Source organism: Panthera pardus, unplaced genomic scaffold, assembly GCF_024362965.1.
Source record: "Panthera pardus isolate Hobbes unplaced genomic scaffold, ASM2436296v1 HiC_scaffold_6, whole genome shotgun sequence".
In the NCBI taxonomy this organism is placed as follows: Eukaryota; Metazoa; Chordata; class Mammalia; order Carnivora; family Felidae; genus Panthera; species Panthera pardus.
Genome location: NW_026526991.1, coordinates 41,047,987 through 41,068,449, shown reverse-complemented (window position 1 = coordinate 41,068,449; position 20,463 = coordinate 41,047,987). Strand labels below are relative to the sequence as shown.

Below are 20,463 nucleotides of genomic sequence, written 5' to 3'. Positions count from 1 at the left end.
AAAATCTTTAGGAAGTATACAAAAAAATATGTTCCCATGGGGGTTTAATGTTACCAGGAAATCACCTAGTTTGTATTTGTTGCATTGTTGCATTTATATGGTTAGTTTGGCATATAATAGTTTAAAGTTTGGAAGGATATAGTACCTGTATTTGCTCCCAATTTATAGGCAACTAAACTGAGGCTCAGAATAAAATTCAGTGGTTTATTTGAAATCACAGAAGTGATTACAGTGGAATTAGAACCCTGTTTCACAAACGTCTAGACTTTTGAATTCGCGACTGTGATGAAGCAAGGCGTGTAGTTAGTTGCTCAGGCAATGGCGCAGGGATTCTATTACAAATTATTTCTGGGGCCTTCTCAACCATGATAGGTCTTTAGTTATGCCTCTGCAGCACTGAGGCAAGCCAAACATATTTTAAAATCAGTAATGATGGTGGAAGGAAGAAAACAAGAAGCCTGATCTGCTTATTTTACTAGGCACAAATGGAAGGAGCTCTTCTTTTAAAACGCTTTTCTGTTTGTGTTTTGGGATCAGTGTGTCTCATTTGTGACATAGGCTTCTGTAAAGTCAGTAGTTTGAATGAATGGTGAATTATAGTTACACAATGCAGTCTCTTTCTTCTAAACATCATAAATCGATCAAATTTGACAATTTTTGTTTCCATTCTTGCTGAAAATGATCATTGTGGATACTTTGCTCAATTTCCCCAAGAGTATATGACTTAATATTATCATTTTTTTTCGTTCTTGAAAGGAGCTAATAAAACCTGCCTCTGGGATGAATAAATACATTATTATAGGTGTTGAAATTGTTTAAATAGGAAATATTTATCCCCTCCTTGAGTGAAGCTATATTATCCCAAACATAAACATTGTCAATGAAAGAGTTTGAATGTGTCCTTCAGTCAACTCAAGATCACTTTGTATAGCTAGGGCTCAGTCAAATATCACTTTTAATCATTTAATTACATAAAGGAGATCAGGTTTTCCTGCCAAACAAATGACTGGGGAGGAATAATTCTGTAAGCGTACACTCCTGAATGCCCCCCCTCCCCCAAACAAAATAGTTTTTTGAGGAAACAAGGCTCACAAGGTTAAAGTTGTATATGCCTTAAATTTTGGAATGCTCATTACTTTAGAAGGACCATGGGAACATTTTATTGTATTTAGGAAAGAAAATTAGTTTGGCATTCTGCCCCTTCTCTCCCACCATCCCTGCCATTAAATTCTCGAGTCTCCATGTTTCCCTTTCTGTATTAACCTTTCCTCTCCAATTCTTCCAGGTGTCCTTAGGCTCCGAAGGCCAAGAACACAACCTTCTCCTTGGTGACAACATCAGTTTGTCATAGGGACAGTAGCCTGTGTCTCCTAGAAAACCGTTTTCAACTTCCTGTGGTTCTTTTTTTCAAAGCCATATGCTTGCATAGGGCTTTAGATATTCACAAAACCTTATGCTGTTTACACAGTTAGTCATATGTATGTTCACCTCATTGAGGCCCAGTGAGGCTAAGAGATTTGCAGAAGCCATTTTGGAGTGGAGATAGGAGTGCTGGTCTGATCTTAGCATTTAAACTAGGAAATGCAAAGGTAGAACAATTGCCAGGGTGAAATAACCTATTCATCTTCCTTGTTACAGTGTGGTCTCGGTTACAATAGGAAGTCCTGTCTCCAGCATCTATTACCCTGAGCACATGCAATAAATATTTTCTGAAGCTGCAAGAGTTGAGAAAGAAACCTATTGTTCCACTGCAGGGACTATTGAAAAACATGCCAGAGCTTTTCTCATCACTGCTCCATTGCTTATTGCTTACTTCTACTGTTGAGTTTTTCTTCTGTCACTAGTAAGGTTTCAGGTGAATATTAGGAGATGAGTAGAGATTGACAAGATTTTTTCACATCAGCATGTTAGAGTATTGCTGGGAACCTGAGAGTGTACGGTATTGGGAGTATATTGGTAAGGGGCTTGTAACCCTTGTCCAATTCTCTCTGCATTTGTGTTTTCTAGGCAGGCCTCTGGAGGTAGCAGGGCTATGCTGAGGTGATATGGCTGGGTCAGCATTTCCAGGGTACTGCATGATTTCATCCTGACTGAGGTTCAGAAGTCTCTTTCTCCTAGCTAGCAAGAAGTCCTGTTGGGATGTTAATGGCCCACATAGGACTTGTTCCTAAGGATTGGGTGTAAAAACTGATCCCTTTTCAGGGAGGCACAAAATAAGGGACGCCCCATACACATATGAGGTCACGTTCTGAAAGGCAAGGATAGTGACCATATGGCATGTCAGGACTATCAGCCATAAAGAGTGGTGCACCTGCAGAAACATTTATCAACTTACAGTACTTTTAAAGATGGGAGAAGACTGTAGTAAATGTGTGCCCCGAGGTTCATGGAAACCGGTAGGAAAGTGCTATGAAATCTCACCTGTCATCCAAAATCTGAATGCAGATTTTGCATTCAACTTCATGATTTTTGTGTTACTGGTTACATTACTCAAAAACATAAAATTGAAAATGTAGACATAAGAACTGTTGCTACTGGAATTCTCCTATCCTTTGGTGCATGTTTCTGGATCATCTTCAGACAGTTTTTATACCTTAAGTCCTAACTCTACTGAAAAAAAAAAAATCCAACACCTGGCATAACTTTTCGAAAGGACCATACATGCAGGCTCTATGGTGTTTGGTTAATACCCAGGGTGAAGAGTCTGTGTGTTATAAGGGAAAATTTCCATTTAAATTTTTTCTATGCCCATTATTAGGTTATAATGGAATCATTTCCCCTGTTGGTGAAACATATTAAAACAAAAAGCAAATAAAACATTTATTTGATAAGAGAATAGTACCATACAGGAGGAAGACTTTTATGAGCTACGTTCTGATACTGGCTGAACCATGTGAAAATGTGGGGTCTTGGGCAGATCTATGACCTTTCTGTTGTGGGTGACTGCATCATTTGTTGTCCCTTTGTGGAGGTGCTTTTCAAAATTACAGTGAGTCATCAGACCTGAACCAGGACTGTCCTGGGCAAACTGATTACCCTTGCTTCAGTTTTTTTATGTTTGTTGGTGAAATGAGATGGGTGGATTAGGTTAGATGTTTTTAAGCAGTTTTTCCTTCAAGAAGCCCAATTATAAAACAAATAAGAGGCAAGTTCAATTTGAAGCATGGGCAGGGGGCAGGGCTCCAGTTCCCCACCCTCCCGCCCCTGCATACTCCACCCGAAGATCCTGAGGGATCCCTGGAGCAGTTTGAAAACCCTCACACTCCGGTGTATCCCACCCATCATTCGCCTCTCGCTGGTTTCCTGTGCCCCATCTTCAGGACAGGAAGGCAAACGCCAAATCTAAGTATTGGGCCAGTGCAAATCCTAGGAAGAGAAAGGATGTAACTCACCTGAGGCAACAAGGTATTCCTTTTGGGCTTCATCGTCTTCTTTCTGCTTCCCCTTAACTATTTGCTTTTCTCAGGGGTAGGAGCTTGGGCGAATTTTGTTTCTTCTAAACTTACTGTTTTTTGTTGGAAAGACCTGAACCTTCAAAATGTAATTTTAGGGGTGGAGACATAGATAAAGCCTTTAAAAACAAATATTAAATGAGGAATTCTTCTGTGTGTGTAGGAAAGTGATCGGACCATTCCCTGACCCTCCACACTCATCAAGAAGAACATTCCAGTGCTGAGACCACAGGTCAGATACAATGTAAGCATAAGGCTATTTTCAGGGAGGTGTATGAAGGTACACAAGAAAAGTAATAACCTTGACTTGCCTACTAATTTCCCCAGTGCAACTAATGAGTTAATTCTATCATTTGCTCTTTATCTCCTTGTTTCTGTGCTGTATTCTTTTCCCTTCCCAGTCTCTTTATTGCAGACATCTCCTCCATCTTCCTGAACATCATTTGGAGTGTTGTTCTTAAGATCACCCTAATCGCTGTGTCTCAACAGTTCTCTCAATTAAAGCTGCCTCTCCTCTATGCCTGTAACATCCAGACAGTAGGAATCCAAGGTCCTTGCGGAGGGTGGGGAATTAAGTCCCCCCCCCACCCCCCACATCACTGTTGTACTAGCAGACAAGCGGCTGAGAATGAATGTAACACTCCATCCACATTGGATGTTAGCTGTAACAAAGGGGAGCAGAAACCAGCTTCTGATCACTCCTGTATTTGTATTCCCTCATTATTGACTGGGGCAGGCTCTTGCATTTTTGTGTGTCCTCCCTTCTCAGTGATCATTGGGAGGTTCCTTCACATGAATGTCATCAGATTCTTAGGCTCAGTGGTCTTAGACCTGACCTGAGGCAAGTGGACATTTTTTTTTTTCTGTTATTTCTTTTTAATGTACTATGGTTTTTTTTTTTTTTTTTTTTTTTCCTGACTTAAGTTCTAGCACTGCCTTGGGCTAATAATATTCCCATCTAGGTTTGCTCATCTTTGGAATTCAGCTGCTTCTTGGTTGATGTTCCCTCCCTTTCCACTGCATTTAGTTGTCTGGACTATTGCAGGTGCGATTATCTGAGAATGAACGGCTAGAGGATGATCCCTATCTATAACTGTTTGATATGTGGTAGGAGGCATCCGTATTGCTACAGGTAACAGACATGATCTGCAGTGGAAAATTAGATAACTGGTTTCTTGGAGAGGCATGAGATTGCCCTGGTTATGGACATCTCTCCACAATAATTCAGCAGCCATCATTAATCCCGTGTCTAATGTGTGCCATGCTTTATTCACATACTTTCCCACTTAATATATCGATATCAGTCGTTGTTAGTATCCTGTTGCTGCTGTAACAAATACTACCAATATAGTAGTTTAAAACAACCATAATATGTCACAGTTAGGAATTGAAAAGGTCACAAATTTCTTCTAGTTATGAAGGTCAAAAGTCCTAAAATCAAGGTGTCAGCAGGGCTTTGTTCCTCCTGGAGGCTCTAGGGGAGAGTGTGTGCCTGCCTTTTCCAGTTTCTGGAGGCTGCCCACATTCCTTTGGCTCATGGCCCCTCCTCCATCTTGTAAGCCAGAAGTGGGTCATCTTCAAATCTCTCCTCTGACCCCTGCATTTGTCTTCACCTCTTTTTCTCTGATTCTGGTTCTCCTTCCCCCTCCTTCTCTTAGAAGGACCCTTGTGAGTCCACCTGGATAATCCTGGATAATCCTCCCATCTCTGGACCCTTTATTTAATCACATCTGCAAAGTCCCTTTTGATGTATAAATGACCACAGGATTAGAATGTGGCCCTTTTTGGGGGACCATTATACTGTCTCTCACAGGTGGAAAGAGCTCCTACCACTGGAACAGGAGCAGTAGTTTACAAGTATGAAGTTCCTACTCTGCTCCAGTCAGGAGAAGGATCTTACTTAATTTTCATCACAACCATGGGAGGATGGTATCTTATGGTAAGGCACCGAGGCTTGGTGAGGTTAAGTGACTTGTCTAACGTCTTGCCACTTGCCACATGGCTGCAGGCAAAGGATTGTGGTCCAGGCTCTTTGATACCGGTGTGCATACTCTTAACCACTCCGCTATTCCACGTTTATTACCTTTCGGTACAGACAGGCGTAAGTGAAAACAGGGTGTTTTCTCTGGCTCACCCAGGTAGTCGATAAACAGGGTCACTATTCAGACTGGATCTCTTGGATTCCAAAGCCTCAGTCTGAAATGCTGTTGGCATGTGCTGATATTATACCTTTGTTCTACTGAGATTTTTGCTTTTAGCTGTGGTTCCCATGACCTTTGTTTTGTTTGTTTGTTTGTTTTTTCCTTTCTGGATTGTGCTTATTTATCGGTGAAGTCAGGTGGAGAAGGTTGTCACTTAGGTCATGATGTCATGGTGTTGACAGTTACTAGGCAAAGGCCTTTGGCCTGAAGCCGCTGAGCTATCCTGGTTTGTGGCTGCCGCCTGCTCTCTTCAAGTGGAATTCTCGGACTGGCTTATAGGTTGAGGTGACCACTGCTGCCTCATTTGGAGCAGAGACCCTGACTTCCATTGAATTTTAAACACCGTCTCTGCAATGGAAAGCTAATGTTTTATGGAACCAGCCCCAATTTAGTTACCATAACAACTTGGTAATACTCCTTCTGTCTTGGCTTACCGCCTCAGAGTGTGATGTACAGCAGTCATTCTGGCCAGCTGAAATGGGCTCTCACCTTATTCTTGTCAGGCATATTGATAAATAGCTCTGTTTCATGACACATTTCAAAGTCATCACTTTTTTTTTTTTTTTTTTTTTTTTTTTTGTGTTGCTGACCTTCCCTTTAAGCTTCAGGTTGTATAAAGAGAAGCTGCTGGAGTCACACCATGATTGTGCTGCCTTTTTGTTCCTGAGCTATTTTCTCACAAAATCCTATGTCCATGTGGTGGGGGAGGGGGATAAGGAGTGAGATAAGTAGATGATTGTGTTCATATTCTTGGAGCAGACTGTCGTAGAATCATAGCAGTGTCTTTATGTCATCTGCCAAAAAGAAAAAGAAAAAAGCTTGAAATAATGTTCAATTTAATCTCATTCTTTATGCAGTAAATTTGATGTCCTCTGGAAAAGGTGTGGGCAATACAATCAAAGAGAGGGTTCATTTCTTTCATTCAAGCATTTCGTATGCACTAAACCATTCATGTCTAGTATTGCCTTGATAATCAGTAACCTGTAGCAGAATTTAAATTTTGCATAGGAGAAATAGATGGGCTGGGGGAATTTGAGGGGAAGCAGACATAAGGATTTTGTCTTGTATTCTAGTAGGTAGGAGAGTGTTCTCTGTTTCAGGAAGGATTAATAGGTATTCCTTGGAGAGGTGGGGAGGAAAAGGCAGGGTAATGATGCATTCTTTATTCCTCTCTGGGAGATACAGAATCTATATTCACATTCCAAGGCTCTGAAAAGTCCAGCAGCAGAGAAACCTATTTAATTAACTGTTTTATTCAGCTGTGGGGGCTGTAGGGGCCCCCTTTCCAGCAGAGCATCTGTGAATATCTCCTAGAGCACGGGGAAAATGGTGCTTTAGAACAATAATGATAAAGAGGAAACCAAAGCCAGGATTTCACCTTGTGTTCTTAACCATTTCTGTAGTGATTCAGCTATGGGGCAGACTCAATACTTTTATTCTTCGTTATGAGCTGATGTGTTGTCTACTCCCCTCTCCACATGTTTAAAATGGCCTTTCCTGTGGTTTGTGCCTTTCAGATTCCATATATGCATTGATTTTGAGCAATTTGTGTAACATTCTGTTCACCTTTTCTTTCTCTAAATATGCAGGTTTATTGTTAAGGAAGATTATGAGGTTTCCTTGGGAGAATTCTAAGAAAAAGTACTGACCATTTTTTTGGGGATAGTTAGAGTTGAGGCTTCTAAGAAACAAGTAGTACATCTACTGAAATCTGTATTTTTATCCTAATGATTTCATGTAAAAACCTGGAAATCTAATGGTTAGTAATAAATCCTAAGCTTTCTGTGCTTTGGAGAGAATCTCAATAAGTTAGTTAATATCTGTCTTCTAATGTTGCAAAAACCTCATTACCTAAAAACCGGAGTTCTTCAGTGTCATCAAGTAGGAAGACTGGCTGTAGAACTTGGAACTCTTGATTTCTGAGGAATGCATTTCCTTGTTTTGTTGTTGGTAATTTTCAGCAATTGGACTAAGCAAAAATACTTAGTGAAGACATGAAAACCCTCTTGATGGCATCCTTTCTTGAAGAGACAGGGTGGAAAGGTCTGTGTCCTCCTTGATGTTGGTTCTTTTTTTTTTTTTTTTTAATTTTTTTTTTTAACGTTTATTTGAGACAGAGAGAGACAGAGCATGAACGGGGGAGGGGCAGAGAGAGAGGGAGACACAGAACCGGAAGCAGGCTCCAGGCTCTGAGCCATCAGCCCAGAGCCCGTCGCGGGGCTCGAACTCACGGAACGTGAGATCGTGACCTGAGCTGAAGTCGGACGCTTAACCGACTGAGCCACCCAGGCACCCCGATGTTGGTTCTTTAATATGTTGACTGTTTAAGATATCTTTTATTGAGGAATGGAGTTTTTAAGATGATTTTCAGTGTATATGCCTATCCAAGTGTTAGTTTTTTTTTTTGTTTCAATCCAAAAGATTGGAAAAAAGCATATTTGAGTAACTGGGTATGCAGGAACAAAGTTGTTGTCTACTATTTACTTCATAGATGTTCTGAGATCCATTCCTGGCCCAGCTGGCTTGCTGGATTAATTGACCACAATCCCATGAGTGCTAGTGGTCAGTGTATTGTATGTGATTTAGCAGAGTCAGTAGCTTTTCTAATTCAGAACAGCTTTTGTGTACTGTGTTGTCTACCCATGGTTCACATTATCCAAATAACAATGCCACACCATGATTTTGAGGCAATTGGTAATCTCTGTCTGATGAAGCTTCCCTATGTCTCATTTGTTTGAATTTAATGTGCCTCTTTGTTCCTTTTTAATTTTTTTTTTTCAACAACAGCATTGTCTGGCATTTTTAGGTAATTGATTTTTGCATTTGCATTTTGGTTAGAAAATGGCTGTGGTTCTAAGCAAGAGGGTTGGATTCATCCAGCACTGTCTATATTGTTAGCCAGAAGAATTGTACATTAGAGTAACTTGATAATAGAGCACCCAAATGTATACTTTCATTGAAAAATTTCAAGTAATTTCTCCTTTGGTGATACAAAATTAGAGCTAGTGACAATCAACGGATGATAACCCAAAGTGTTAACCCGAGATGTTTTGAAATATTTGGGTTATTATACACAGCTCAGGGAAAAGAAATAGCCATTCGTGTGTGTGACTGCTAAAATGCTGACCTTGTTTATTCTCAATAAACATAATAACTAGTTTCATATGAGTACATAATTTCTTGGAAGAAATTTGGAAGAGCTGAAGTAAAGTGGAATGTACATAAGACCTATATATTTACCCACCAAAATATACTTCCTGGTACAGTCACTCAATTTTTATTTTTAGGAGGGAAATCAGTTAAAGACAATGTGTTAGAAATCTTTCTTGGCTTCAGGAATGTTAGTAGTTTGCATATTTTTTTAGGTGCTGTTAGCAGGGTTACTCATTTCCTGGCATGATGTGGTGCAAGTATGTCTTCATGAAGATTAAAATGAGAAGGAAAAGAGATCTAAGGATTGGGCTTCTTGGAAATTATCTCCCAAGGCACGGGAGACAAAGAAGTTCTCTATGTTGCTTCAATGGAGCTGTAAAAATAAGACTTGCTGTGGGCATGAGTAGGATCAGAACCCAAAGAGAGTCAGTTAGATGTAATAAAGACAAGAAAGAATTTGTTACATTGTCATTTCACATACTTTATTTTTATTTTTGTCTTTCCTGATTAGATGTTGGGAGAAAGCATCTGATGTATGTCATTACATCTTTGTGTGTATGTCATTGAATCTTTGTCATTTAATCTTTGGTTAGTAGGAATATGATTTAGCTTTTCCAGTCTGATCAACATTTTTTGTCACTGATAGAATTGAGCTCGTAAGAATCATACCCTGGATTGTGGTGAAATTCACTGAGTTTTAAAGTATGCCCTTTGGGTGGGTAGCCAGCCTCTCCTTTTCAACACTCCATACTCTCCCAATAACTTCCAGAGAAAGGGTATGCACTGTGGGGGCCTGAAGAGGAGGGGAAAAAAAAGCCTACATTTTGACTGTCATTTCTTGATAGGTGGTGGTTTCTAGGGTGTGGGTAAGGGCCATAGTAGTTTTCAGAGATACTTGACTCTTGTAGGATTTGTCAGAGTTTTCAGGAGGCAAGCAGAGGTGAAGCAGGAAGGCATGTGTGGGGTACTAAAATTGTGTTGGGAGTGCTAAATTGTTGGAGCCTAGAGCACATGGTTGGAAAGGACAATAGTTGAAGTCTCCAAGGGCAGACAGGGACCACACAATGCAGGGTCTCACCTGCTGTGCTAAGGATTTAGGGTCTGTAGCATAGGAGAGAGAGTGATAGGTCTGCATTTCATAAAGATAAATTTGGGAGATGAATCCAAAGAGGGCTGAGGTTTGGGAGTAGGGGCTTAGTAATGACATAAGGAGATGGGGGTCTAAGTTAAGGTCATAGCAGTGGAAATGGAGAGGGAGGGAATGGCTACTGAGAAATTTGGGTGCTGTGATTCTAAAGACTTCGTGATGTATTAGAAAGGGGGAGTGAAAGATTGTGGTGTGAATTAAATGAGATAATATATATTTTTCATGTATTTAACACAGTACCTGGCACATGGGAAGCACACAGGAAATGAGAACTTGCAATTCTGTTATCAACACAGACAATAAGAAACCTGTTGGAGGTTCCTGTTACTAGTAACAATAATAGTCCCGTCTCCAAATATGCACGCTAGCAGATTTCATACTCTTATTTTTTGCTTGTTAGCGAGACTGTGGCCACATTGTATTCACTTTACCTGATGACCTGGCAGTAATACCGGTGCATGCTTGAAATCCAGCTCGACTGTGGAGCACATATGTTTACCTTTATGCTGTCTTTAAGGGAGAAAGGCCCAATCCCCCAGTCCTATTTCATTAGTTGTCTGAGGTTTTATCCTGAAAGTACTTTCTTTCCCTTCATGTCTTCAGAGTTATATTTTCATTCTTATTTCAGATAGGTTTCTTCCAGTTTAGTAAGTTAGGAGATGAGGTTATTCATAACTGTGTTGGTAGTTATGGCGAACAGTTCTTTGATAGGATGTTTTTCGTGTAAAACTAGTGAATTAGTGTAATTGGGCTGCCATAACAAAATACCATAGACTGGCTTATACAACAAAAACTTCTTTTGTACAGTTCTGGAGGTAGGAAGTCCCAGTGAAGTCCAAGATCAAGGTATCCAGGGATTCTGTTCCTGGTGACGACTCTCTTCCTTGCTTGCAGACAGCTGCCTTTTCCCTGTGTCCTCACATGGAGGAGGGTGCTCTCTCTTTTCTTCTTATTATCCCTTCATGAGGGCCCCACCGTCACGACTTCATCTAACCTTAATTAGGCCTTCCAAAAGTCCTATTTACAAATACCATTATGTTGTGGGGGGTAGGTCTTCAATGTACAGATATTGGGGGGGGGACACAGTTCGGTTCATAGCAACTGGGATTCAGAAATGTGAGCTAGGGTGTTTGGAACTCTTATGCCTTATTTCTACCTTTTACAGATTTGCCTTGATGATTGTCTTAAAGCTGGTTGTGTTGGCTGTTTAAGATGTCTTAAAGAGTCATTCATTAGCCATTCATCAGATAGTTATAGAGCTAGGATTCAGAAGTCAGTAAGATAATTTTTCCCTTAAAAGCTTTTAAAGCACAGCTGTAGTTTCTTAACTGGAAGGAAACAAACAAATGTGCCGATTGTTATGGGAGTAATTGTCTCTTAGGGGGTGGGAATCAGAGAAGGTACAACATCAGGATCTTGGCAAGAAAGTTATTCTCTGGAGATCGTTTTCAAGGCCAATATGGTACTTTATGTGCTGCTAAAAATGATATTGTGTCATGCTATAGTTGTGTCCTGTGATTCAAGTAATGATGGAGTTAATCTTCACTACAGGAATGGATAATTTCCCTTCAGGTGTGGCCCTAAATTTAAAGGAAGCTGTTAATTTAAGTACTTTGTTAGTATAATTTTTCTTTAATGCCAAAACACATTTTCCCACATTTTAAGATCTCTGAAATCAAGATGTATATTACACTCAATGATGCATCTTAATTGGCACTTTTTTCTTTCCTGTTAGAGTATTTTATTTCTTTTATATTGTTTCCTCTTTTCTTATAATATTATAGTACATTTTATGGTTGACACCGAATATTCATTGAAATACAATTGTAAAAGCTAGACTAATATGTACCTGAATAAGCTGTTTTCTTACTATCTCATTTAATGTTTACAATGACCTTATGAATTGTGTTTAATTTATAGAGGATTTGGTGATATTAAGTTACTTGTTGAAGGTCATTTTTTTCTTTAGTGGTTTACATTATTTTCTTCATGAAATATATACAGTTTTTTTCTTAGCAAGATCACAAATCTTCTAGTAATTCTCCAAGACTGCATACTTTAAAGGAAAATATTGATGAGTTTTGCTCTGAATTTCATATGAATTTAAACGATGTAGTTTTCCGGGGGGAAATTCTATCTCCTTGTTTGTATTTGCAGATGTTCCACACACAATACAATATAGTAGTCTTGTCCTTCAACTCTATTAGAAGATGAAGAGTTCTTTCAGGACAGCTGGATTGACAGCCCTGGACCCTGGCTTCCTCCAATTCCAATCTTAATTCCATAGCTGGAGTTGGGGGGTGGTGAATGGCTCAGTCGATTAAGCTTTTGATTAACAGCTGTTGATTAATCGACTGTTGATTTTTGATTCAGGTCATGATCCCAGAGTCCTGGGATCTAGCCCCATGTCAGGCTCCATGCTGTTTAAGATTCTCAGTCTCACTCCCTCTACCCCTCTTCCCCGATTGCCCGTGTGTACATGCTCTCTCAATCTCTCTTGCTCTCTCTCTCTCAAAAAAAAAAAAAAAAAAAAAAAAAAAAAAAAAAATTCCATAGCTGGGACTCCTCAGCTCTTGTATGTAAGATATTTTCTTCCCAGTCTCTGAGGGGATTCTCTTTCTTAGAGGGAATTTCAGAAACCTAGGCAATTATCTTGTTTGGCTTAGCATAAAATTAATCATGATTCTGGTCTTGCTGTTTACAGTGGCTGTGTTCTGTTCACTGGGTTCTCTTGTGAACAGACTTTAAACCTAGTATAAGTAGCTTGAGTCTACATTTTCTCATTATGCTGGAGCCTCTGTAATGGTTCTTTGCCTGAATCTTCCAGGATCCAGGGCCTGCCTGCCTTGATCCTCCCTGACTAAGGGCTGTGTCTCCTGTATCTAGACCTGCTGTCTAATGTTGAATACTTGGATCCGTATTCTGCTTTTCTTTGGGAAATTGCCTAGGGAGCCCCTCTGGGATTACCTGGCCCTGTTTCTGGTGGATGGGGTCTGGGTCTCTGTTCTCTCTATTACCTACCGTGGGCTCTGATTCAGATATCCGAGACCATGCCTTGAATACTACATAGATCCGTCTTAGTTATTCAAGGTTTTCCAAAATCTGTCTCTCCCTTTTCTTTCCAACAGTTTGCACTACCCAGCACTATCAAACTTCTTTACAGTAATTTGTTTTTACTGTATTATGATTTTTGTGTTTGTACATTTGTCTAAATTTGTCTAGTATACTCTGAGCCCCTTGAACACAGGACCATGTCTTTTATATATAAAAGATAAAAAAGATCCCCCCATAGTACCTTGCATGTAGTAGTAAGCAGAATGAGTAAAGGGTAGAGTTAATGACTGTTGGGCACCCAATGTTTACCTGATGACTAAAAGCTTGTAATAAACAGAAAAGCATTCATAGCAAGTGGTCCTTGATCACATGATCTGTGCTTTTATGGGGCCATATGTCTGGATTTTGGAATGGTGCTCTTTAGCTTTTAAGTATTTGCTTATTTTTGATCCATCTAGTGTATAATTTATTAACTTTCAATAGAGTTTGGCTGTTTTTTTTCAACTTTTGAGGTCATATTTTACCTATGATTTACACATGAAGTATATATGTTATATAGCCTTTCTATATAAATGCATGTTTAAAATGATTTAAGCTTTTCAGAGTTTAAGTACTTTAAGAACCTTTTATTTTTTTTATTAAAATTTTTTTAATGTTTATTTTTGAGAGAGAGAGAGGGAGAGAGACAGAGTGCAAGTGGGGGAGGGACAGAGAGAGAGGGAGACACAGAATCCCAAGCAGGTTCCAGGCTCTGAGCTGTCAGCACAGAGCCCGACATGGGGCTGGAACCCATCAACCGTTAGATCATGATCTGAGCCGAAGTCAGACGCTCAACTGACTGAGCCACCCAAGCGTCCCTTTAAGTACCTTTTAAATGTGTCACTAGAGTATAAGCTTATGAGGGCAGTGGCTTTTTTAGTTTATTTCTACATGCTCAGTTCCTGGAATAATACCTAGGTACTCAACTATTGACTAGTAGGTGGCCCATAAATTGTGAATAAATAATTATAATAATCTCTGCTTTCCTGAGAGGAAAAAATTAGTGTTCGAAAATTCTTCAGATTTCATATATTGCTTACAATTTGATTCAGCTTTAATTTCCAGGTTGTATGAGTTTATAGACTCTTAGGTTTGGAAGGGAACTTAAAGCTATATATAGTCCAGCTTCTCTACTGTGGATCAGCTAACAAGTGAGTATCATACATGTCAGTAAGTAGAATATTTAGTTCAGAAATTGTTACTGGAAACCTAGGACTGTGACACTAGTGAGGAAAGACCAATTCCTCAAGCACTTTGCCCCTGTGCCCCCCACTTAAAGGATTGTTTATATGGGGACTACAGAAAATTACATTATATTAAAGTGATTTGTGATGTCCGCTAAAGGTGCACAAAAGTGGCTTGTTGCTGATTTGAGAGTTCAGAAGCTGTTCTTCTGTTGTGTTTATTCTGTTTCTGTTCCATCTTTTCTGCCAGTGGAAAATGGCCTCAGGATTAGGAGAAGGAAAGGGATATGAAACATTTGAGCTGTGTTTGGTGCCATATTGAATATTTGGAGCATTTATTTGCTTTGTTCGTTTGCTTAGCCCTATTTTGATTAAAACCATATTTCTAGAAAAAAGGAAATAAATACTAATAACTTTTGTAGTTGACCAGTTGGCATTGGCACCAAGTAACAGGGTAGCTAATTAGTCCTTAGAGTGTTTGAGAGTAGAGTATATCATTTTTCTATTCTTGGTTAATGACATTTCCAGTGATGAAATACAGTCTCTCTGGTCCAGAAACACCTGCAGTGTTATGGAGTCATTTCTCTTAAGCTTGAATTTTCTCTATAACCTTCTTCTCAGGTGTTCTTTCGAGATGATCCTTCTACACTAACTTGCAAAGCTTTCTCTGTCTTTAAATAATGCTAATTTTTCAAAATAAAAATTTCCCTTATTTTCATTGTCATTTGTTTGCATAAATCTCTTACCCATTGTTACTAGTCTGATGTCTGGTGCTATCAAGAGCTTGTCTAATTCCCCTCACATATAGCTCCTTCCTTGAGTTTCTTGGTTTCTGGAGAAGCCAACTACAGAGCTTCAGCTACTTCTCACATTCATTCGCTGGACCCCCTTAATTTCTTAGTATCTTTAGATTAGGTATATCACTTCTGTTATAGGTATATCTCTTCTGTTATTTATTTTTGAGAGATTAAAAAAAAAGGACGACATGAGCACAGAGTCATTATGTTCTTGGATATAATCATAAGGCTTTTTCTTGAAATAAGTGAAATTTTGTGTGTCATGAAGTAAAAATTTTCTCTTAACAAATGAGGCAAACATCCCTTTTCTTCAATTTGTAGTGTGTTTGAAAATGGTCTCTAGGCCTCTGTCTGTATCTACTCTTATGATCTTTACAACAATTCCGTGATCATGGGTTTTCCCTCAAATATAAACATTTACAAACAGAAGGGACATAAACCTGAAATTGCATAGCTGAGACTTAGTGCTAGAAAGATTGTTTAATAATGTATTTAGCATACATAAATGAGATTAAAAATGAGAAGCTGTATCCTTTGCGTTTGCTCCAGCCCAATTCTTGTTTGTTAAAATGAAAAATGGTTCAGTCTATTTTGGAGCATTGCCATTATAAAAATAAATGTCAATATGTTGCGTACTTGCAGAGTTTTAGCACTTGTCTACAAAATGCCAAAGGATGACTACACCAGTACTTCTGGGTGTGGGCAGTGTATTCACAGAGGAATGACCTCGATTACAAAAATGTAAGCTTGTGCTTGGCCTTAAAGGAGTTTCCCCGATGGGAAGTTTATTTGATGATAGCAAATGCATTCTTGGTTAGTGAATTCTTAGAAGAAAGATAGGAACAGTTTAGGTGGGGAAGTATTTGGTGGTTTTCTCTCTACCACTTGCTGGCATCTAGTTCCCAGTCTTCTTTCATTTTCCCTCTGGCTTTTCTAACTTTCTCTTCAATCCTTTTTTTCCCCCTGCCTTGCACTGAGCAGTGTGGGTATTACTTTGTCCCAGTGGTGGCATAGGGATTTAATAAGATTGCTGACCTCTGGGCCACAATGACTCTTGCCTGGATGACAGTTGTTAACTCCTAGTGGGCTATGTAGGTAAGAAAAGCGAAGTGATAGAATTCACAGGAGCTGCTGAAACAGAAGGTGTTGAAGACGGGGGACCTCTGTCAACACTTTTTTTTTTTTTTTCTTTTTTAGCACTGGGTCTGGGTGGGTGGTGATGTAATTCGTTCAGAATTAAATAACAGGAAGGGATCGGTAGATGTGCCTTCCATCTTGCTTTTAATCACGTCTTCACTACACTCAAGGCCTTACATGTGGCAAAAAGGAACGAGAACAGGATAAAGAGGTGCTGAAAAACCATTTGTGTTTTTCTTGTTCTGTCTTTGGAGAAAGGTTTCTGGTTTTGGGTGTGGAGGTGGAGCTGCTATATTAGTGATGAGAATTGGGACCTGGAGGGTGGGTTTGGATGACCTGGTTCTGGGAGTGTTGGGGCTGAGGCCATAACTTCAAGGACATGAGCAGAGTGGAGACCTTTAAGAAAATACGAGTTCACTGTTTGCACGAGTAAAGTTAAGCCAGCTTTGCAAATTATGTATTTCTCTAACTTAGTCCCGTTGACAGTAGAACCTGCTATGAGGCATACCAAAATTTCTCTCTAACTTTGGGAATTCTTACTACCAAATATATGGATACAGTTTTTTTTAAATTAAAGATTCCATTCTAGAGGCTGATATCTTGTGACTTCTTAATGCCTTATAATATGAATTCTCTCTCTTGTGTACCTGGTTCAAAATAAAAAGCTACTACAAGCTGTCTTACAAGGTACCTGTGAATTCCTAGTTGTGGCAACAGGCAGACCAGAATCAGTTAAATACTGCTTACTGGTAGGTAACCATTTTCTTTTTTTTTTTTTTAATGTTTTTATTTATTTTTGAGAGAGAGGGAGAGAGAGAGAGAGGGAGGGAGAGAGGGGCAAAGAGGGAGGGAGGGAGGGGCAAAGAGGGAGGGAGGGAGGGAGGGGCAGAGAGAGGGAGACAAAGAATCTGAAGCAGGCTCCAGGCTCTGAGCTGTCAGCACAGAGCCTGATGTGGGGCCTGAACTCGTGAACTGCGAGGTCATGACCCGAGCCAAAGTCAGATACTTAACAGACTGAGCCACCCAGGTGCCCCAATAGGTAACCATTTTCTATAAAGAACTGGGAGCATAGTGGGTAAGTAGGTAGTTTTCCGTAATCAATGAGTTTTTTATCCAGCAAAAAATCAAATAAGTGATCAATTTCTGTCCCTCTGCCCCTTCCCCCTCCAAATACTTGATTAGGATATATGATTTGAAATTTGAAAATACTTCCTGAAACTATTCTGGAAATATTTCTATTCCAGTTATTAAAAATGAAAAGTCTTTTGGTTTATTTGATCTTCCTCTCTGTCCCATTCACCAATAAAAAAATGAAACTTAATATCAAGTAAGCATTTGATTAAGTTAGCAGTGATTTATGGGGAGCTCATTAACGTACTGCACAGACAGGAATTATACAGATTTGATGAATCAACAAAGCAGAAAATGGAAAATACATTCCACTCCTGAATTTTTAAGTGAGGAAGAATATATCCTTGGCCATGGTCATGCTTTAATATCAGTCCTACAAAAAAGAAACAGATTTTCACTTGCGCTGATCTATTATGCTGTGAAAATACTGTGTGCATTTTCATCCTTAGAAAAGATTTCTGCAAACAGAGTTCTAAGAACTGAACATAAGTGATTGTGGAGATTGTTTTATTTATCCCTAAAAGCAATATTCTTCCTGTTAGAGCAAGGGATTTAGGCGGCAGAATCAATAACTTGGCTGCCATATGGGACTTGCTTATACACAAATTAATGTATGATGCTCATGAACTTGATAAGCTTGAAAGGCCATATTCTCTTGGTCCTTTATTGCCATGCAGTCAAATGAAACATTAGATAGAAACAATGTAAGGGAATGAAACGATATGTATCATAATCTTTGAGGGATGTTAATTCACATGTGTAGTGACGACAGCTGATATCTTTGTACTAGCTAGTTGCATGGCAAACTCTTGAGACAAATCACTGGTATAACGTGTGATGTGTTTTCCTAAAGCAAAAATCAGATAAAACCTGGTAGTTTTTTTTTTTTTATAAGAACTCCTCATTCTTTGGCATGTATAATTGGAAAGCATTGGCAAATAGACACTGACTATGAGATTCATTTCCTGAAATGCTCTTTTCAGAGTTCCATGTGAAAGCGTTAGCTGTGTCAATTAGTTGAGATGAAATGACATAATTTATTGACCTGTGGTGATAACTTCCTAAATACATTGAACATTTGGCGCCATATAACTGAATGCCTTGCTAATTGCTCAGATGCATGCCTGCTTTTGTAATCAATGTGCTACTTGGGCTAACCTCAGCAGATTTATTGCCTCATTTTCTGTTTCAGACTGCTTAACTATTCACTGGGTGGTATCCGTGAAAATGACAGTCCCTAAGGATCAGAATCTGCGTGTCAGAGGGCAGAGGTCTCTCTGTTTCATGGCTTTGGAATCACTCTTTCATATTCTAAGGGGAAGGCAGAACTGGCAATTTGCATTTAAAGCACTGCTCTCCAAGGTTGCATTCTGTTGAGTATATATTTCAGATAGTGGACATTTATCATAGTGTAGCTCTCAAATCTGAAATTGCTGCTGAAGGTATAGCCGAAGAGCCATCACAGTCTTGGAGAACAAGGTAATAAATCAGAGGCTGCCACATGATCACTATGGTAACCGTCAGGCCCTGTCACACTGCAGGCATTATTGAAGGGTAGGTTCAATGTTCAGCTCATCAAGTGTTTGTGATCATAAACCTATTGACACTATAGATTTGATATGACCATATTATTGTCTTTGTGAATTGAAAGGGACTGCTATCATATTTAAGGTAACATTTTATGACTGTAGATTTGAATCTGGTTGTCAATGCCAATTGGTTTAATACAATAGTATGTAGTTTTTAAAGGTAAAATCTAGTTTTTCAACATTGTGAAACTAAACGTTTTTTTTCTAATGAGACCATTCATGCTGAGCTGAACCTGTAGACCTATGTAATTATGTATCCACATTGATTCAAATCACTTAATTCGAACATTTTAAACAATATTCAACACTGTTATTTGACACAATTTCTTTATCATAATTTTCGGAATTTATAAACATGAGATCTTGCAATAATGATTTATGCTTTATTTTTAAATTCATGCACATAATTGTGTTTTAAAATTTTATAACATGACATTTAGATATAGGTAGCATCTTGATGAACTTGTTGGGAACCATTAGAATACAAGGCCAACATCCTGAAAGGTAATTATTTTTGTTTATAAGAACTGTGCATTCCTGAAATCATGACAGCTTTAAGTAAATACATACATTCTCTAAGAGCAGAGTTCATGTATCCAATATATTTTATATGAATTTAGTGAGTAGTAGTATTTTTCAATTACATTTACTTATAATAGAAGGTGATTCCTCAAAATAGTTTTACCATAAAATTTTTTAGCATTTTATTTAAGAACATAGATTTAGAACTAATCAGAGTTGCCGGGGGGGGGTCTCACATGCATTATTATAATAAAGTTGTTAGTATTTTCATAATTATTACTGCATTTGAACATCTTTCTTCAAATTGAACCAAAAGGGCATTACTAAATGTTAAAGGCAGTAACTATGGTAATTCCCTTGTGAGAAAGACAAAAACTCATTAAGATCATAATAAGGTAGTCACTTCTACACATTCCTCAGAAGGTTTTGAATTTTCTTCCTTCTCCTTTGTTTTAAAAGAGTGATCGAACATGAAGTTGGTAGGCACATATCCATCATGACATGTTGAAAGCCTCCTATCCAACTTCCCTATCCAAGGATACACATTGTAAAGTTTGTTCTGAGGATAGTACTTAGCTCTCTGTGTTGGAAGGCAGGAGGAAATGAAGGACAGAGGGAAGGGACATTTGAACATTTCCTGTCTCCTTTGCTGCACAGTGCAGGAGTTTGGAATCACTATATTTAGTGACTAGTAGAGGACGAGGCACTGCAGATATTTAGCAGTTTTCAAAAAAAAAAAGATTTTTTTCCTGCCGTCCTTCTTTTTATATGAACGGCAGCCTACGGCAGGGGCCTGTTGCTGCTGAAATGTAGTGCAACTCGGTGATATGGCCTGTGCAGTAGAGTGTGAACTAGATCATGAGTGCTGTTGTTTCATGTGGGATGCTGAGCAGCTGGCAGATAGGAACTACTTTGCACCATTTATGGGCTGGAGTTAAAGTAGTAGGCTGGAGAGGAAAGACTTAGGGCCAGTTGGCTAGCTTCTGAAGCTCTGTCTGAAAGTGTTTATAAAGGCAGCAGTTATGTCCTATTTGTTATCTTCACTGAGTTCGCTTTT

At 39.0% G+C, this 20,463-nt stretch overlaps 1 protein-coding gene across 1 annotated transcript in view; it reads left to right on the top strand.

The window, feature by feature from the left end:
* Nucleotides 1-20,463, top strand: part of NAV3 (neuron navigator 3) — an 820,281-nt gene that overhangs the window by 16,074 nt on the left and 783,744 nt on the right. The gene's annotated exons all lie outside the window — the stretch shown is intronic.